The sequence below is a fragment of the Symphalangus syndactylus genome, chromosome 3 (assembly GCF_028878055.3).
Source record: "Symphalangus syndactylus isolate Jambi chromosome 3, NHGRI_mSymSyn1-v2.1_pri, whole genome shotgun sequence".
NCBI lineage: Eukaryota > Metazoa > Chordata > Mammalia > Primates > Hylobatidae > Symphalangus > Symphalangus syndactylus.
Genome location: NC_072425.2, coordinates 139,595,488 through 139,612,316, shown reverse-complemented (window position 1 = coordinate 139,612,316; position 16,829 = coordinate 139,595,488).

The following is a 16,829-nucleotide window of genomic DNA, read 5'->3' as shown; positions in this document are numbered from 1 at the left end:
TGAAGTAATCTGTACAACAAACCCCCATGGCACAAGTTTACCTATGTAACAAATCTGCGCATGTACCCCTGAACTTAAAAGCTTAATTAAAAACATTTTTAGAAGTATATCTTATTTTTCTTTGGAGCAGCATAAATATTTCAAATCACAAAAAGAAAACAAAATCACTTAATATCAGCATTGTATGGAACTTTCCATTTTTCTATGTCCTATTATAGCTCTGTCTTTACAGATACATTTTTTACCTAGTTCATTCATTACTGAATACCTATCATGTTAAAGACATTGCAACAGGTACCATGGACTTAGCAGTAAAAGAGAGAATACATGTTTCACAAGTTAGAAGCAGTGGTAGATAAATGTGCACACAATTACAGTACTCATTGAGTGCTGTCTTGCAGGAAAGTGAAAAGCACCACGGAGGACATAGGAGTGGCATCTAACACAGGCTGGGAGGGCACTGCAGGAGAAGAGGAGCATTCAAAAAAGGCCTCCCAGAGGGGCCAGCATCTAAGTTAAATTAAGGTGAAGAAACACTTTATTTTGCTTTTTCCACTTAGCTTAAAAGTCATAGTGGACTCCAACGACACTTTCGTGACACTAAAAGTCCTTCCAGAAAGCTTGATTGGTTACCTGGTAGGAGACCCTGAAACTGCCTAGCTGAGGCATGAGCTGGTTCAGGGGCACATGGTCAGTCAACAGGTCCACTTGGTGTCATGGGCAAGTTGAGACCTAAGCTGGAAGACAGAACCAGAAATGTGAAGAGATCTGGGGGTTGAATACGGGACATTGCAGCTGAGTCTGGAGACCAGATATTTCTGTGTAGGACTGCTTCATCCTCCACAATTTTAAGAGGCCATATCTTCTGTTTTGGGTGAAAGGGTTAGTATGGATTGGACAGGGGAATAATTTCACCTGGCCAAAATCCTCAGTTGGGAGAGTTTTTTTTCTGAGGTCACATGAGGTCTTCACTGAATATCTGTGCTTCCTAGTGTCCTCCGAGGTTCCTGAGGACCTAATATTGGTTCCTACTGGTTACTTTCCTGTTCTGGGATTCCCTTATACTGCCTTGCTTGGAAGCTGTGATAGAAAGTGAGGATTTTGAGCAAGGAGCCCTGGGCTCACCTAAGTGTCTGAGCCTCAGTTCCTCATCTGCAATGTTAGACACAACCACAGGGTGATTGTACGGAGCAGGTAGGAGTACATTTGTGAAAGTGTCTTATAAATTATAAACTACTATGTAGATAGCTCTTATTCTTACAGTTTAGAGATTCCTAGTCTTAGAGATGAGAGAAGTGAGGCCTGATAGTTTAGAAATGTCCTGGAAATGATGCCAAGCTTATAGAAATAAAAGGGGCTCCACTAATTGCCAAAGTAAAGGAGCCTCAGGTTCTACCTTTACCTGGGATTGAAAGCACCTAGGGAGTGGACTAAACCATAGAGGTGAAGAGATGGAAAGAATTCTTACCAGCATTAGTCATCAACCTGGACAAATAAATGGCTGGTGGTCATCTAGAAACTTTTCATTAACAGTTTTTCCTGGATTGGTTTTAGGAATCAAAGCCTTTGGCTTTGACACATCATTACACATTATTTGTGTAATAATGATCCCAACTGTAATCCTTCATATCTGCAAGGCACTTTAAAATTACCAAACACTTAGGCGTACACTATTCATCTAATTACTGCAGTACCATGGGAGGTACAGACAAGACAGATAGGCTCTTTGATGCCCAGTGAATAAATTATGGGTAAGTGGTTTGTCTGAGGAGAGAAGGAACCATATACCAGGCACTACACTACGTCCTTAGGATACCCTGTGCTTTTAATCCTCTCAATAACTCCATGAGAGGGGAGTTTAATCACGGCTTGATAGCTTAGTAATTAAATTTGCAGAGAGAGTAAGAAGTCAAATAAAGTCACACACAAGCAAGTGGCAGATCAGTGAGTGGAATGCAGGTCAGTTCTCTGACTCAAAGTCCTGTGTTATTTCCACCTTCCTCCTTAAAAAAAAGGAAAAGAAAAAGAAACTTTGTCTTACCTCCAATTGTTTCCAAATGGAAGCATATGGTTGGGCTGGTTGTTGAGTCTGAAATAAATAGCTTCTTTTAGACTGTTGAGACAGCCAAATGCTTTCAATATGCTCCCAAGGTTGGTGATTGGGTCTGAATAGAAGCCAGATGTTCTGGATTCCAGAGCTATTTCCTTGTTGCATGCTCTCCCCAACCCCCAACCCTCCATTAAATGGAGGAAGGGAAGGTGAGATCAGACTGACTGATTTTGCTTTTTCACATCTTTCTCTTTGGAAGAAGGAGGTGAGGGAGTAGTTGAGATTGCAGTTGGGCTGAAGCAGGCTGTGGGCTTGGGGTGGGATGTAGACTAGAAGAAAAATCACCAGAAAGAATGTGCAATCGCTTATTCCAGGCCTTTAGAATCCCTTTGCTGCCTGACCTTTCTGTACTCCTTCACAGTTGACAGCCCAGACTCGGCTTCCCGCTAGGAGGAAGTGCCCTGCAGTTAGTCTGCTGATTACTAAAACAGAACCATCATAGCACTTGTCAGCTCCCCTTCCTCCATGCACTTTGGCAGATTTTTTTTTTCAATTTCTTGTTTTATTACTGTTTGTCAGACTGGGGAGCCTTTGAAGTTCTTTATAGATCTGACTTTTATCAGAGCATGTAGGAGTTGGGGGGTGGGAAATGGGTTGGATGCAACCCATCAAAATATTCTATTCTGCATCCAACGAACTCACCCCCACTCCGTCTTTGTCTGAAAAGCTTTGTGACATGGTGTTTCTATACGTGGCCTGCCTTCCAGATGAGAGAGTGACATCTATTGTCGTAATATGGGGAGGAAATTATGATTGCTTAATGATAGCATGTCGCAGCTTGTCGCTTCTTTATTTTCCTTTTAAATACTTGCTGTCACAGCAACACACAATTGGCCTTCAATCCTGGGGCTGAGGCTGGGACCTCATGTGGTACAAGGTGGTGCAAAGATGACTTATTGGTAAAGCTGGGGAAGACAAAAGTGAATACAAAAATATTTCTGTATGCCTGGCTTGGTTCTCTCTTCCTCCCACCTTGATATGAGGCAGAGGCCTTTTGACCATGTTGGCTGGCACTTTGTATACTGGCCTCGAAAGCACCGACACCGGCTTAAGCATGCTTGGTCTCCCAGATTCTGATGATCTTTCCTTGTCTGGTTTACTCTTAGAATCTAGAGGGCAGTGTTCATGGAAACAGCAAGCAAAGGGTAAGAATGGTTCAAGTCTCTACTGGTTGCAGCGAATTTATTCATTCTGTGCTACCACTTGACTTAGCTTTCTGACAACAGTGACAACAAAAATCATTTCGATCCTATTTAATAATTAAATGTTAATCTCTTTTGTTCAAACGATGAAATACAAATTCCTCATGCCAACGTGTAACATCTGTCTCCATCTGGTTCAGACCTACCAAAATCCACCTCCCACCACCTCAGATCCTTTGTGGTAGCCAAGCATCTTTCTTTGTTTCCTTAAATAAAATAATTTAAATTATGGCACATTTCAAGCATAGGAAACAACTAGAAAACACATAGACACTTGTGAACCCATCATATAACTAGATGGGTGCATTTTAAAAAATAACATTGAATGTAAAAAGGAAGTTGAAAAAAATATGTGCAGTTATATTTAAATTATTATTTACTATCACTTTTGCAAACTTTTAAGCACCCAAAGCCTTTTCTGTTTTCATCTGGCAAATGTCTATTATCCTTTATGACTCAGTTCAAATATCACTCCCCTCTCAAGTCTGTGACTTGTTCAGCAGAGTAACTGTTCCTCCTTTGTGACTTCCAGCCACTCATTTATACGGTTTTCCATTACTTGTTAATACTGCTGGTATTATAATTTCTAATTTCATGATGGTCTCCTCCACTAAGCTCCTTAAGGATAATGACTGAGTTGCATTTTTCTTTGTCCAACTGGGACATAAACCCACGATAATTGTCTTGAAACTTTTGTCAGACTAAAATATCATTATATGGCACAAAACCGTGATCTAACTATAGGCACACTAAAGTACAATTTAAAGTTTGATTCTCAACCTTTTTTGTTTGTTTGTTTGAGACTGAGTTTCACTGTATCACCCAGGTTGGAGTGCAGTGGTGCGATCTTGGCTCACTGCAACCTCTGCCTCCTGGTTTCAAGTGATTCTCATGCCTCAGCCTCCCAAGTAGCTGGAATTACAGGTGCCTGCCACCACACCTGGCTAATGTTTTGTATTTTTAGTAGAGATGGGGTTTCACCATGTTGACCAGGCTGGTCTCGAACTCCTGACCTCAAGTGATCCTCCCACTTCGGCCTCCCAAAGTGCTGGGATTATAGGCGTGAGCCACTGCATCTAGCCAGATTCCCAGTCTTAATAGCAACAACAGCTATCTTTTACTGTTTACAAAGTGCTTTCAAATTCATTAACTCTATTTTGCTTCATTATAACTCTTTAAAGTATGTACTGCAGACAGCATTGCTATTAAATGAAAGAAGAAACCATGATTTAGAGAGGTTAAATGACTCGTTCATTGCCACACAGCTCAGAGGTGATGGAATTATCTCACTGGCTTTAAATGAAATGCTCTTTTATTATGAGTTTTTGAATTGGTGTTAACACCACAAATCAATTCGTCCTTTTCTCTATTCCTTTCTTCTTCCTACCTTCCTTCTTCTTTCTCCTCATTTTTTAATTCTTGTAACAAATGTTAATTGAATACCATTTATCTGCACTGTATTAGCTTCTGGGGATAAAATAATAATTAAAACTAGTCCTGGTTGTGGCTCCTGTGGAGATAACAGTCATCCGGAGAACTTGAAATCCTTCTAAACAATACACAGCATGCAGGCTGGTAAATGTTTGGTAACTCCTTGCAAGACTGTGTTATGCTAGAACGGTGGTAGTAAGATGAAATGTTTCCTGATGCTTTGACAGAGTTCTGAGCACTTTGAGATTTTTTCCGAAGTTAATTGGGAGGGGGAGAATTAATTCACTTTGTTTAGCTCTTAAGAGCTCTTCCCTCTGTAGTGAATTGCTTAATGGTAGAGGCTTTGATGCCGGCAGGTACTTTTAGTGGAATATGACTGCTATTGCCCTCTCTTACAACCTGCACTGTTGTGTGGGCTGAAACCAATTAGACCTAAATTAATTAGCAAGAAAATGATGGGCCCACTTGCTGAGCCATTCACAATGCCATGTGAAGAAAGAACAGTGTTTGAAGGATGCTGTGTGTTTCTGCTCAACCCTAATGACTGAAGTATTTCCAAATATGGAAGTAAATTCAAGCCATTGCTGAATTAAGTGGTCCACTTTTTTTAACCCATGAAAGTCCTTTATTCAAAGGCAAGGTAGGAAACTATAAAGAACTCTTTATGGGTCCTAGGACCTGTGATAAGCTATGGGATACATTGAGAAGGCACATGGAATCATTATGTAATTTGACCTCTTAAGGCTCAAAGTAGCTGAGGAAATTGATCGCTAAAAAACATACAAGGACCAATATCCCTCCTACGTGAACTGTGGGTAAGGAGGCTTTCTTCTAGAGGACAAATTTAGCTCTCCCTGCTCTCACTGTAAAGTCTCCTTTGCTAGGTTCTTCCTCTGCCTATTCCTTCAATGAGAATATTAATGGGGCTCAACTAACAGCCCCTCCAGGGCCATCTAATCTCCCTTGATATTAAATACCACCTTTGCGTTGATACTTCCCAGGCTAGCCCACTATCTAGATGCTCTCTTGAGCTCAGACTGCCTATAGGTCTTTTCCTTGATATCCCATGAGCAACTCAAACAATTATCTTAGAACCTAACTTCCTCCTTCTGATTCACCAACTGGTCACTCTAATGAGAAACTTGGGAGTCATTCTTAACCCTTTTCTCCCTCTCATTCCCCTCACTAAGGATATTGAGGAGCTCTGTTCATTTTCTATCCTAAGTATTATAATTCCCAAATTCATCTTCTTTTTTTTTTTTTTAGAGGGAGTCTCACTCTGTCACCCAGGCTGGAGTGCAGTGGCGCGATCTCCGCTCACTGCAACCTCCGCCTCCCGGGTTCACGCCATTCTCCTGCCTCAGCCTCCGGAGTAGCTGGGACTACAGGCGCCCGCCACCATGCCCGGCTAATTTTTTGTATTTTTAGTAGAGACGGGGTTTCACCGTGGTCTCGATCTCCTGACCTCGTGATCCGCCCGCCTCGGCCTCCCAAAGTGCTGGGATTACAAGTGTGAGCCACCGCGCCCGGCCCTCATCTTCTAATATTTCTTTCCAACATCCGTTTAGACTAGGCTCCTAATCCTCTGCCCCTCGGTGTATTCTTCTGGTCACCTTTGATGGCTCCTGGTCTTTGGTCATCCTTAAATGTTCGTACTTCCTAGGCTATTGCTGCCAAGAGTCTTCTCTTTGAACACTGAACTGAACCAGAGTGACCTCATCCACTTCAAGATTTCAGCTACCCTTTTTTTTTTGAGACGGAGTCTCGCTCTGTCGCCCAGGCTGGAGTGCAGTGGCGCAATCTCGGCTCACTGCAAGCTCCGCCTCCCGGGTTCACGCCATTCTCCTGCCTTAGCCTCCGGAGTAGCTGGGACTACAGGCGCCCGCCACCATGCCCGGCTAATTTTTTGTATTTTTAGTAGAGACGGAGTTTCACCGTCGTCTCGATCTCCTGACCTCGTGATCCGCCCGCTTCGGCCTCCCAAAGTGCTGGGATTACAAGGCGTGAGCCACCGTGCCCGGCCTCAGCTACCATTTTTATGCTGATGGCTCCCAAATGTACGTTTCCAGCTACAAACTCTCTCCTGAGCTTCCAATCCACATATCCAGCAACTAACTGGAGATCTGCATGTTGATATCCCATAATCATCTCAAACTCAGTGTCATAAACAAGCTTATTATTTTTCTCCTAAACCTTCTCTCCTACTGTGAATAACTGCCCCATCCATTCAGTTGCACAGATTAGAAATCTAAGTGCCATTTTATTAACTCCTTGCTCTCACTTCCCTTATCCTTATTTCTAAGTGCAGATGACTCCAAATTTTAAAACTCTCTCAAATCTGTCCACTTTTCTTCATTTCCATTGCTACCATCTTAGTAGAAGTCACTACCATCTCCTCCCTGAATTACTGCAAAAGCCTCTTCCATGGTGATCTTACATATTATTTATTTATTTATTTATTTTTGAGACAAGGTCTCACTTTGTCACCCAGGCTGGAGTGCAGTGGCATGAACATGGCTTACTGCAGCCTTGACCATGAAGGCTCAAGTGATCCTCCTGCCTCAGCCCTCCAAGTAGCTGGAACCACAGGCACACACTACCACACCCAGCTAATTTTTCTATTTTCTGTAGAGATGAGGTCTTGCCATGTTTCCCAGGCTGGTCTCGAACTCCTGAGCTCAAGTGATCCTGTCAGCCTCCCAAAGTGCTGGGATTACAGGCATGAGCCACTGCGCCTGGCCTATTTTGTAATTTTCTAATCCAGATTCCACATGGCCAGATTTACTGGGGAGGTGGGGGCGGGATAAAGTCTGGCTCTGTTGCCCAGGCTGGAGTGCAGTGGTGCAATTATGACTCACTGCATTCTCAACCTCTTGGGCTCAAGAGATCTTCCCACCTCAGTCTCTTGAGTAGCTGGAACCACAGGTGTGCACCACCACACCTGGCTAAGTTTTTCTTTTTCTTTTTAGTAGCGATGGGGTCTCAATATGTTGTGTAGGCTGGGCTCTGCCTCCCAGAATGCTGGGATTACAGGTGTGAGCCACCATTCCTAGCCCCACATTGGCATTTATACAGTGCTGATGGGTTAATGCCACTCTCAAACTTTAAAACGTTCATGGTTCTGCAAAGCTGTGAGGATACATTCTAACTCTTAACTTTGGCTTTTTTCTTTTCTTTTTCTTTTTTTTTCTTTTCTTTTTTTTTTGAGGCGGAGTCTTTCTCTGTCTCCCAAGCTGGAGTGCAGTGGCACGATCTTGGCTCACTACAACTTCCACCTCCTGGGTTCAGGCAGTTTCCCTGGCTCAGCCTCCCAAGTAGCTGGGATTACAGGTGCCTGCCACCATGCCCGGCTAATGGCTTTGTATTTTTAGTAGAGACAAGATTCCACTATGTTGGCCAGGCTGGTTTTGAACTCCTGATCTCAAGTGATCCACCCCCCTCGGCCTCCCAAAGTGTTAGGATAACAGGCATGAGCCATTGTGCCTGGCCAACTTTGGGTTTTCAAGACCCTTGAAGATTCTGGCTTCTAATAACCTGACCTCATTTCTTGTGTCACTATTGGAACTTCATGCTCCGGCTATCCTGCACATACTTTTCCAAACATGCACATTTCTACTTGCCTCTGGTTGCAAATACTGCCAATGCCTTCTGATCTTTCAGACCTTATTTTAGATGCCACTTCATGGTACAGCAGGAAGCCTTCATGGCACCATCATTATGTGTGTAAATGACTGTTACTTGCCTGTCTTCCTCATTAGACCAGAAGTTCTTTGAGTGCAGGGGCTATGTCTTGTCCATTTTTGCTCTCCAGATAGAGAAGAAAGACATTCCATTGATAGCTGATGATTTTAAATTTGAAAGATGTCCTCTTGTAGCAGGACAAGCCACAGACAAAACCCCTCAGACATGGCGTTAAAGAAGGCAGGGCTTTATTCAGCCGGGAGCTTTGGCAAGACTCACGTCTCCAACAACCGAGCTCCCTGAGTGAGCAATTCCAGTCCCTTTTAAGGGCTCACAACTCTAAGTGGGTCCATGTGAGAGGGTCATGATCGATTGAGCAAGCAGGGGGTACGTGACTGGGGGCTGCAAGCACCAGTAATTAGAACGGAACAGAACAGGACAGGGATTTTCACAGTGCTTTTCTATACAATGTCTGTAATCTATAGATAACATAACTGATTAGGTCAGGGGTCGATCTTTAAGTACCAGGCCCAGAGTGTGGTGCTGGGCTGTCTGCTTGTGGATTTCATTTCTGCCTTTTAGTTTTTACTTCTTTTTTTGGAGGCAGAAATTGAGCAAAAGACAATATGAGGGGTGGTCTCCTCCCTTATTCTTATAGGTGCACCTCCCTCCAGGCTTGAACTTCTCTAACTTGTCTTCTGCACTGCTCCAGGATGATCTTTATGAAATGCAAATCAGACCATGATGCTCTTGATAACTCTTTCAGCAGCACCCTACTGCTGCCTTTTCTCAATCCTAGACTCTGGGACTGGACTGAGGCTGATTCCATCCTAGCCTTTATGATACATATGATCCAGGCCTAGGCCAAACATAACATCTCATTCTTTTGGCCATAGTGACTGGCTTGGAAATGGGCATATTAACCAATGAAAGTTTTGCTAGGATTTTTGAGAAGGTGATTCTTCTCAGATCTTTTTATTATATAAATCCCAGGTTTGAAGACAAAACAGTAGAAGGTGGAGCCCAGGTGTGGAGGAATCCTGAATCCTGATTACTTTATTTGATCTGTGACCTCAGTAATCCTGAAGCCAGCCTTACCCTGTGATTTCAGCTTGTGCAATCAAATACATTTCTTTGCTTGCTTAAGCCAGATGGGTCAAGATTTCTGTTATTTCATTCATTTATGTATTCATTAAACAAATATTCATTGAGCTTCTGCATTGTTCTAAACACTGTTGTAGACGTTAGGGAGAATGCAGTGACAATGTAGACAGTCTCTATAATATGGTTTGACTTTGACCCCACCCAATTCTCATCTTGAACTGTAATCCTCATAATCCCCACAGGTTGTGGGAGGGACCCAGCGGGGGGTAATTGAATCATGGGGGTGGTTACCCTTATGCTGTTCTTGTGATAGTGAGTTCTCACGAGAGCTGATGGTTTTATAAATGTCTGGCATTTCCCTTGCTGGCACTCATTCTGTCTCCTGCCGTCCTGTGAAGAGGTGCCTTCCACGATGATTGTAAGTTTCCTGAGGCCCCCCCAGCCATGCAGAACAGTGAGTCAATTACACCTCTTTCCTTTATAAATTACTCAGTTTTGAGTATTTCTTCACAGCCGTGTGAGAGCAAACTAATACACTGTATTTTAAAAGGGGTATTGAAAGTGACCTCACTGATCCATATCTTACAAAAGAACACCATAACATCCATAATCTATCTTATGCATATCTCTCCAGCTAAAGCTAAATTCAGTCTTGACCATGCTAATCTGAAGTACCCAGGTTTCTTATTATAACTCAATGGTTGTCCATCTCTGAAATCATAAACCTTAATATTCCATTCTAACCACAATTTGATATACTTTCACCTCTTGGTACTTTCATCCCCTTGCTTATCAATAATCATTTATTTACTTCTTTTTATCCACTTCCTCACACACCCATTCCCACCCTGGCTCAACTTTGCCCTTATAGAGCAACATAGACCTGCAGGATGTCTCCTTAGTAACTCTTCCAATTACCTCAGCTTCTCTGCCATGTTAATTTCCCTCTGTCCTGCTCTCAAAAAACCACAATGCTGTGTCAACATGACCGTCCACCAACTATGATCCTCCTCCTGTTTTTCAGAGCCTAATTAAGGGAAAACACAGAACATGAAGATGAGTGTTATGATAAATTAATATCTCCCAGCTCTACTGTGTCTTCAGGGTTGCCTAGAATCTTTTCGTGTGTTTCTAATCAATAACTTCCTGCATTTCATTTCAGCTGCTATTTCAGTCCTTTGCTTTTCTACACATAACCCCTCCATGATAATCAACTCTAACCCTAACTCATTAATTATTTAACAAATACACATTGAGAACTTGCTATCTAATAGGAATCATGCTGCATTTTGAGTCATGGTGATGCACAAGGGAAACAAGTGATTACAAATGTGCTGATGATTGTAAAAGGGAAGGAGGAGACAGGGTGCTGAGGTGGTACTTAATCTGAGGATGTGGACTATTTTAGAAGGAGGTTGGAGAAGGCTTTCCTGAAGAAGTAAAATTTAATAGCAAAGGAAATATTCCCAGGAATAGGAACAGCATAGGAGAAGGGCCCGAGGTGAGGAATTGGTAAAAATCCAGTATGGCTGGAGCATAGAGTTCGAGGAGAAAGTGGCATGAGGCAATGCTGGGGAAGGCCATTCTTTCCTTCCTTCATTGATTGTGATATTCATCCAGATATTCACTGGGAGCTTGTAATGTACCCAGCACTATTATCTGGGCGGAGGATTTGGGAGTCACAGCAGATGCCCTCAAGTGCTTGCTCCTATTCCATTGCATCTACTTTTTCTGTACATTCTGGCTCAACATCTGCTTGCATTTGCCAGCACTTGGTTTCTTTGCCTGAGGGCTTTCTTTGGCTGCTGGCATGACTCTGCCTACATCTAAGGTGGGCTGGAGTGCTGGGAAATTAAAGCTCTCAAGGAGTGACCAACAGGAGTGGGCAGATAGAAACCCCAGTCCCCTTGCCCCTTGCAGAAGAAGATCTCTGAGGTGTTTGTTCCACACTAAGTTTCCCCTTGGGATGAGATGGCAGTTACCCTCAGTGGTTACCTGTTTAAACACTTTCTACCTTTCAGATTCTCTCCCCCTTTCTTCCCTACTCCCTTACATTCCTTCCTTTGCCCTTAGAGAGCAACCTAGACCTGCAGGGCATCTCTTCAGTAACTCTTCCAATTTCCTCAGCTCCTCTGCTATGTTAGTTTCTCTCTGTCCTCCTCTCGAAAAACTACAATGCCGTGTCAACATAACTGCCTACCATCTATAATCCTCCTCCTATTTTTCAGAGCATGATTACGGAAAAATACAGAACATGAAGATGAGTGTTATGATAAATTAATATCTCCCAACTCTACTGGATCCAAGTTTTCTTGAACCACCTCCCAGATAAACTCCTTGCATTGAATCCTTTGGATTTTGTGAAACCTGAATGAAGACAGTGGTAAACAAGATGTATGAGGTCCCCGACTTCATGACATTTAGATTCCGCAGAGGGATACACACAATGGAAACCAAAATAACTAAGTTATTTTCAGCTAGAATTTATATGATGAGTAAAGTAATTCAGGGCAATAGAGTAGAAAGTGCCTGGCATGGCAGGGAGGTAGGGGCCGGGGAGAGTGGGCTGCATAGATTGGGTGTTCAGAGAAAACTAGGTGGGTGAGGCGCCGTGCGTTCTTCCTCCTGTTGCCTCTTCTTGCCTGCATGGTGATGCTGTGCCAGTTCTTCCTCCTTGAAGCTGTTGTCTTCCCTTGGCTCCAATGATGCTCATTGGTTTTTCTTCTGATAATTCTGGTTATTATAACCCAATCCTCTCCAAGAACTTTTCATCCACCTAAAATCCTAAATATCAGGGTTTCCCAAGGTCCTTTCTTGTTCCTTTTCATTCTCCCTCTGATGGAATCAACATCTCATGGTGATGATTCTCAAATTTATATCTATTGTGAAACTCTTTACTGAATTCCAAGTCCAGATACCCAACCATCAATTGCATATCTCTTCCTAGATGTTCCACAGATGCTGTAAACTGAAAATATCCAAACCCAATGTAATCTTTTACTCACCCCCCAAAACTGGTCTTCATCTTAAATCCTTTGTGTCAAAGGATAGCATCACCCACATCCAAGTAGTCAGCAAGCCTTTTTTATTCCTTCTTAAATTCTGTTCCGTCATCTCCATTGCCATTGCTGATCAATGTTCAGGACACCGTTAAAAGCATTTGCCTGGATTACTACAACAGCCTCTAAACAAACCTCTCGTTCTTCCCCCTCCCATCCATCCTCTCCACGGCAGACCAAAAAATAGTTTTAAAATTCAAATTTGCCTATGTCATTGCTATGCTTAAAATTTATTCAGGGGATCCCATCAACTTCAGATAAAGCTCAGGCTCCATAGCATCACAATCAAGATGCTGCAAGGTTTTGCCCTTGCTTTTCTCCCCATTCTCATCCCAGCCCTTCCCCCTCATGTTGTTTTGTGCCTCTGTGTCATTGCATGTGCCTTTCCCTCCCAAGCTTTGATGTCTAGGTTATTCCTGAGCATTCTGAAAGACTTGGCTCAAGCATTTCCACTTCTATAAAGGTTTCTTGACCACCCAAAACAGGAAGTGATTCTTCCCATCAAGTCCCTCAGCTCCCTGACTGTGGGATTGTCTATACATCCATATGTCTATAGTGCATTGTCATGTTTTGCTCTTTGCCTATTTCTGTCACTAACCTCTGAGCTCCTTAAAAGCAGGTAATGGGTTACTTATGTCTGTATCAGTGCCGAATACATAGACATGTGCAATCAACCTTTGCCAAATGAATTAATAGTGTGGATTACTCCATGTGCAGGTCTGGGATAACATATGACCCAATCTTGAATATTTTCTCTAAATCATACTATAAAAAGTTCCATTTGACATAAAAATGCAAATTGTTTATAAAGATCACTCTCCCTGTTCCTTAAGCTACCTAGACCTTTGTCCGTTCCCTGGGACCAAGTGCTTCAGAAGCAGATGCTTTCACATTAACCAGCCCATTCCCTGCACTTGCTATAGTTTGTAACAGAGGGAATTGTGATTTCATCTTTGAATTCTGTTACTTTTTTTCCATTTATGTGCTTATATTTTAGATAACAGAATGGAGAGGATGAGTTATTCAGTAATTCTTAGTTGTGTTGTTTTTGAAATATGCTTTTGTTCTCCCTATCTCTACTTAAACAAGTCATTGAAGGCGCCCATAGAAAACAAATTGAAAAAAAAAGGAAACCAATTTGACAAATTTTCATTACACTTCCTGTTTAATTTATTTTAGATTCATGTTGGTGAAGTCTCTCACATATTGTTCACTGTCATACAAAGCACTGTCTTTCTCTGCAGTCAGTTCTTTATTAAGAACTTCTATGCTCAATGTACAATAATAAGGACTTTGCATTTTACTTAATCCACCCAGCCACTCTATGAAGGATTAGCATGTGGGAAACATCTGGAGCCAAGAGAAAGCATGATGACTTTAGGAAACTGACAGCAGTACTGTCTTGCTCTTAGCACTGAAATTGTAGGAGTAGGGGGAGAGTAATGGGGAGAGATGAATAAAGCTGGAGAGTTAAGCAGATGCTTCATCTTATTCTTGTACACCATCTCCAGAAGTCTGGGCTTTTCCCCAAGAGGAATGGAGTGTCACTGGTGGGAGACCTTGTAAAATAAGTGTTTAATAAGGATAGCTGTGGCTGCAGAGTGGAGAATGGATTGAAGGACCGCAAGACTGGGGGGAGAGAGAGTAGTCTGATAATGTAGTAATCTAAATCAATCGTAATGGTGGCTTGAAGAAGTGTGGTGGGATCATAGAGTCAAGAGATATATAGGAAGTACGAATGCCTTATAGTAAGTCAAACAGGCCTCAGGATGAATCTCTTTCTGCCGTTTACTAGAGTGTGACCTCAGGCAATTGAGGCAATTTGGTTAAATCTGTTTTTTTATCTGACACATAGAAACAACAATAGTACCTATCTCACCAAATTCTTGAGGAGATTATGAGGTAATTCATGTTGCCTCCCATACTGCCTCCCAAAAGACATTGCTATCCTAATCCCTTGAACCTATGAATAGATGTTACCTGATATGGCAAAAGAGCCTCTGTAGATGTAATTAGGGTAAAGGAAAAATCCTGCAATGGGGAGATCATTTCTGATTATCCAAGCGGGCCAAATCTGACTATACAAATCCTTAAATGTAGAGAGGCTTTCCTGGCTGTGTCTAGAAAGAGATGTCGTGATGGAACATGGGTCAGAGAGACCTTACGTTGGTGACTTTGAAGATGGAGGAAGGAGGCCAGGAGCCAAGGAATGTGGGTGGCCTTTAGAAGCTGGAAAATTCTCACTCATTTGTGGGAGCTGTAAATTAAAACAACTGAACTTATAAAGCCAGACAGCAGAATGATGGTTACCAGAGGCAGGGAAGGGTTGCCGGGGAAGAGGGAGTGGGAAATAGAGATAGTTAATGGGTACAAAAATATAGTTAGGTCCAACGAATAAGATCTAGTTATTTGATAGCACAACAAGGTGAGTACAGTCAGCAATAATTTGTTGTACATCTTTGAATAACTGGGGGGCACAATTAGAATGTTTATAACACAAATAAATGATGAATATGTGAGGGGATGGAAACTCCACTTACCCCGATGTGATTATTACACATTATCTGTCGGTGTCAAAATATCTCATGTGCCCCATAAATATATTAATATATCTACTATGTGCCCCAAAAAATTAAAAATAAAAATTATAACAAAGAAGCTGGAAAAGGTGAGAAAATAGATTCTTCCCTAGAGAGCCTAGAAAAAAAGATAGTGCTGCCGGGACCTTGATTTTTGTCCGGTGAATTGTCAGGCTGGTGCACAAGTACCCATCTGTATGTTTCAACCACAGAATTGTGGACACAACACCCCAATCATACCAAAGCCTTCTTCAGTTCCTGAGTCCTGCACCAGAAGTGCTTGTAGGATAAAACTATCCACTATGGCTTCTGGGGTTTGTGTTGGATTTCTAACATACAAAATGGCAAGATAATACATTTGTGTTGTTTTAAACCCATGATTTTGTAGTTATTTGTTATAGAAGCAATGGAAAACTAATACACATGTTGAGGGCTGAGCCTAGTGCTGAATATCGGAGGCTTTGAGTAGTGAATCAAATGGACGTGGTGATTGATTGGATGTGGGGAAGGGAGGATGAGTGAAGAACTGAGAAGAGTGCTTGGGAATCCATGCTGTTGCCACAGTTTAGTTTGGGAAAGTTGAGTTTCAGGACCCTGAGAGATATTCCTGTGGACCTGTTAGTAGGTAGGTGGACAGAGTCTGTAACTTAGAAGAGAGATCTGGGCTACAGATTCACATTTTACATGTTGTATTTCTGCGTCATACGTACAATGGATGAGATTGCTTCACTTTATCACTCCCAGAAGATATTTGGGAAAACATTAGTCCCCTCTAGATCCCTGCTTCCTCAAGCTGACTTCCAAGGCCGTAGACTCCAGATTGCCTAAGTCCACAAGAGGCAAACCTGTACGTCTGTCAGCGATTTTTGGTTGAAAGTAATGTCTCCGACGTGGCCATTTAACCCAGGAGGAGTCTCAGATTGGATGCCACTCTCCATTCTTGGTGTGACAGAATCCAACCAAGTGAAATTATTTCATATGTGAGAGCAGTGCCACGCCACGAATTCTGCCACCACTAACTATAGGTGGCTGATACTAGGTGGCTGTTCAGACTGATTTTCCATTTGCTTTTGTTATTTTTGATTGATTTGTAATAATTGCACATATTTATGGGGTACAGTGTGATAATTTCTTTATGGTGTGAATACTCAAAATCTGCTCTTCTAGCTGTTTGAAAATATGCATTCATTGCTTATTTCGTCATTCTATAGTGCTATAGATCACTAGAACTTATTCCTCCTATCTAGCTGTAATTTTGTGTCTGTTAATCAACCTCTGGTTTTCCGTCCTCACCCACCACCACCTCTGATGCCTTTCCAGTCTCTAGTGACCACTATTTTACACTCTACTTCTATGAAGTCAACTTCAGACTGAGTTTTATGGTATTAAACATCTTTGTTTACTAACCAGCAACCTCAGCTAAGAATGTCTTTTTTTTTTTTTTTTTTTTTTTTTTTTTTACTTAATGCTGTCACCTATAATCATAGGAGCTAGATCTGTAGTACTAGTGCTTTGGATATAATACTAGTGATATGGAAGTGCTGGGGAGGGAAGAACGTGGTTCCTTTGAATGACAGGGAAGAGGGGAAGGGAAGTGCTGAGTAGAGAAAGGTGGTTCCCTGGATAGGGCTCCGACCCCCACGGACCTATGTGAGAACAGGCG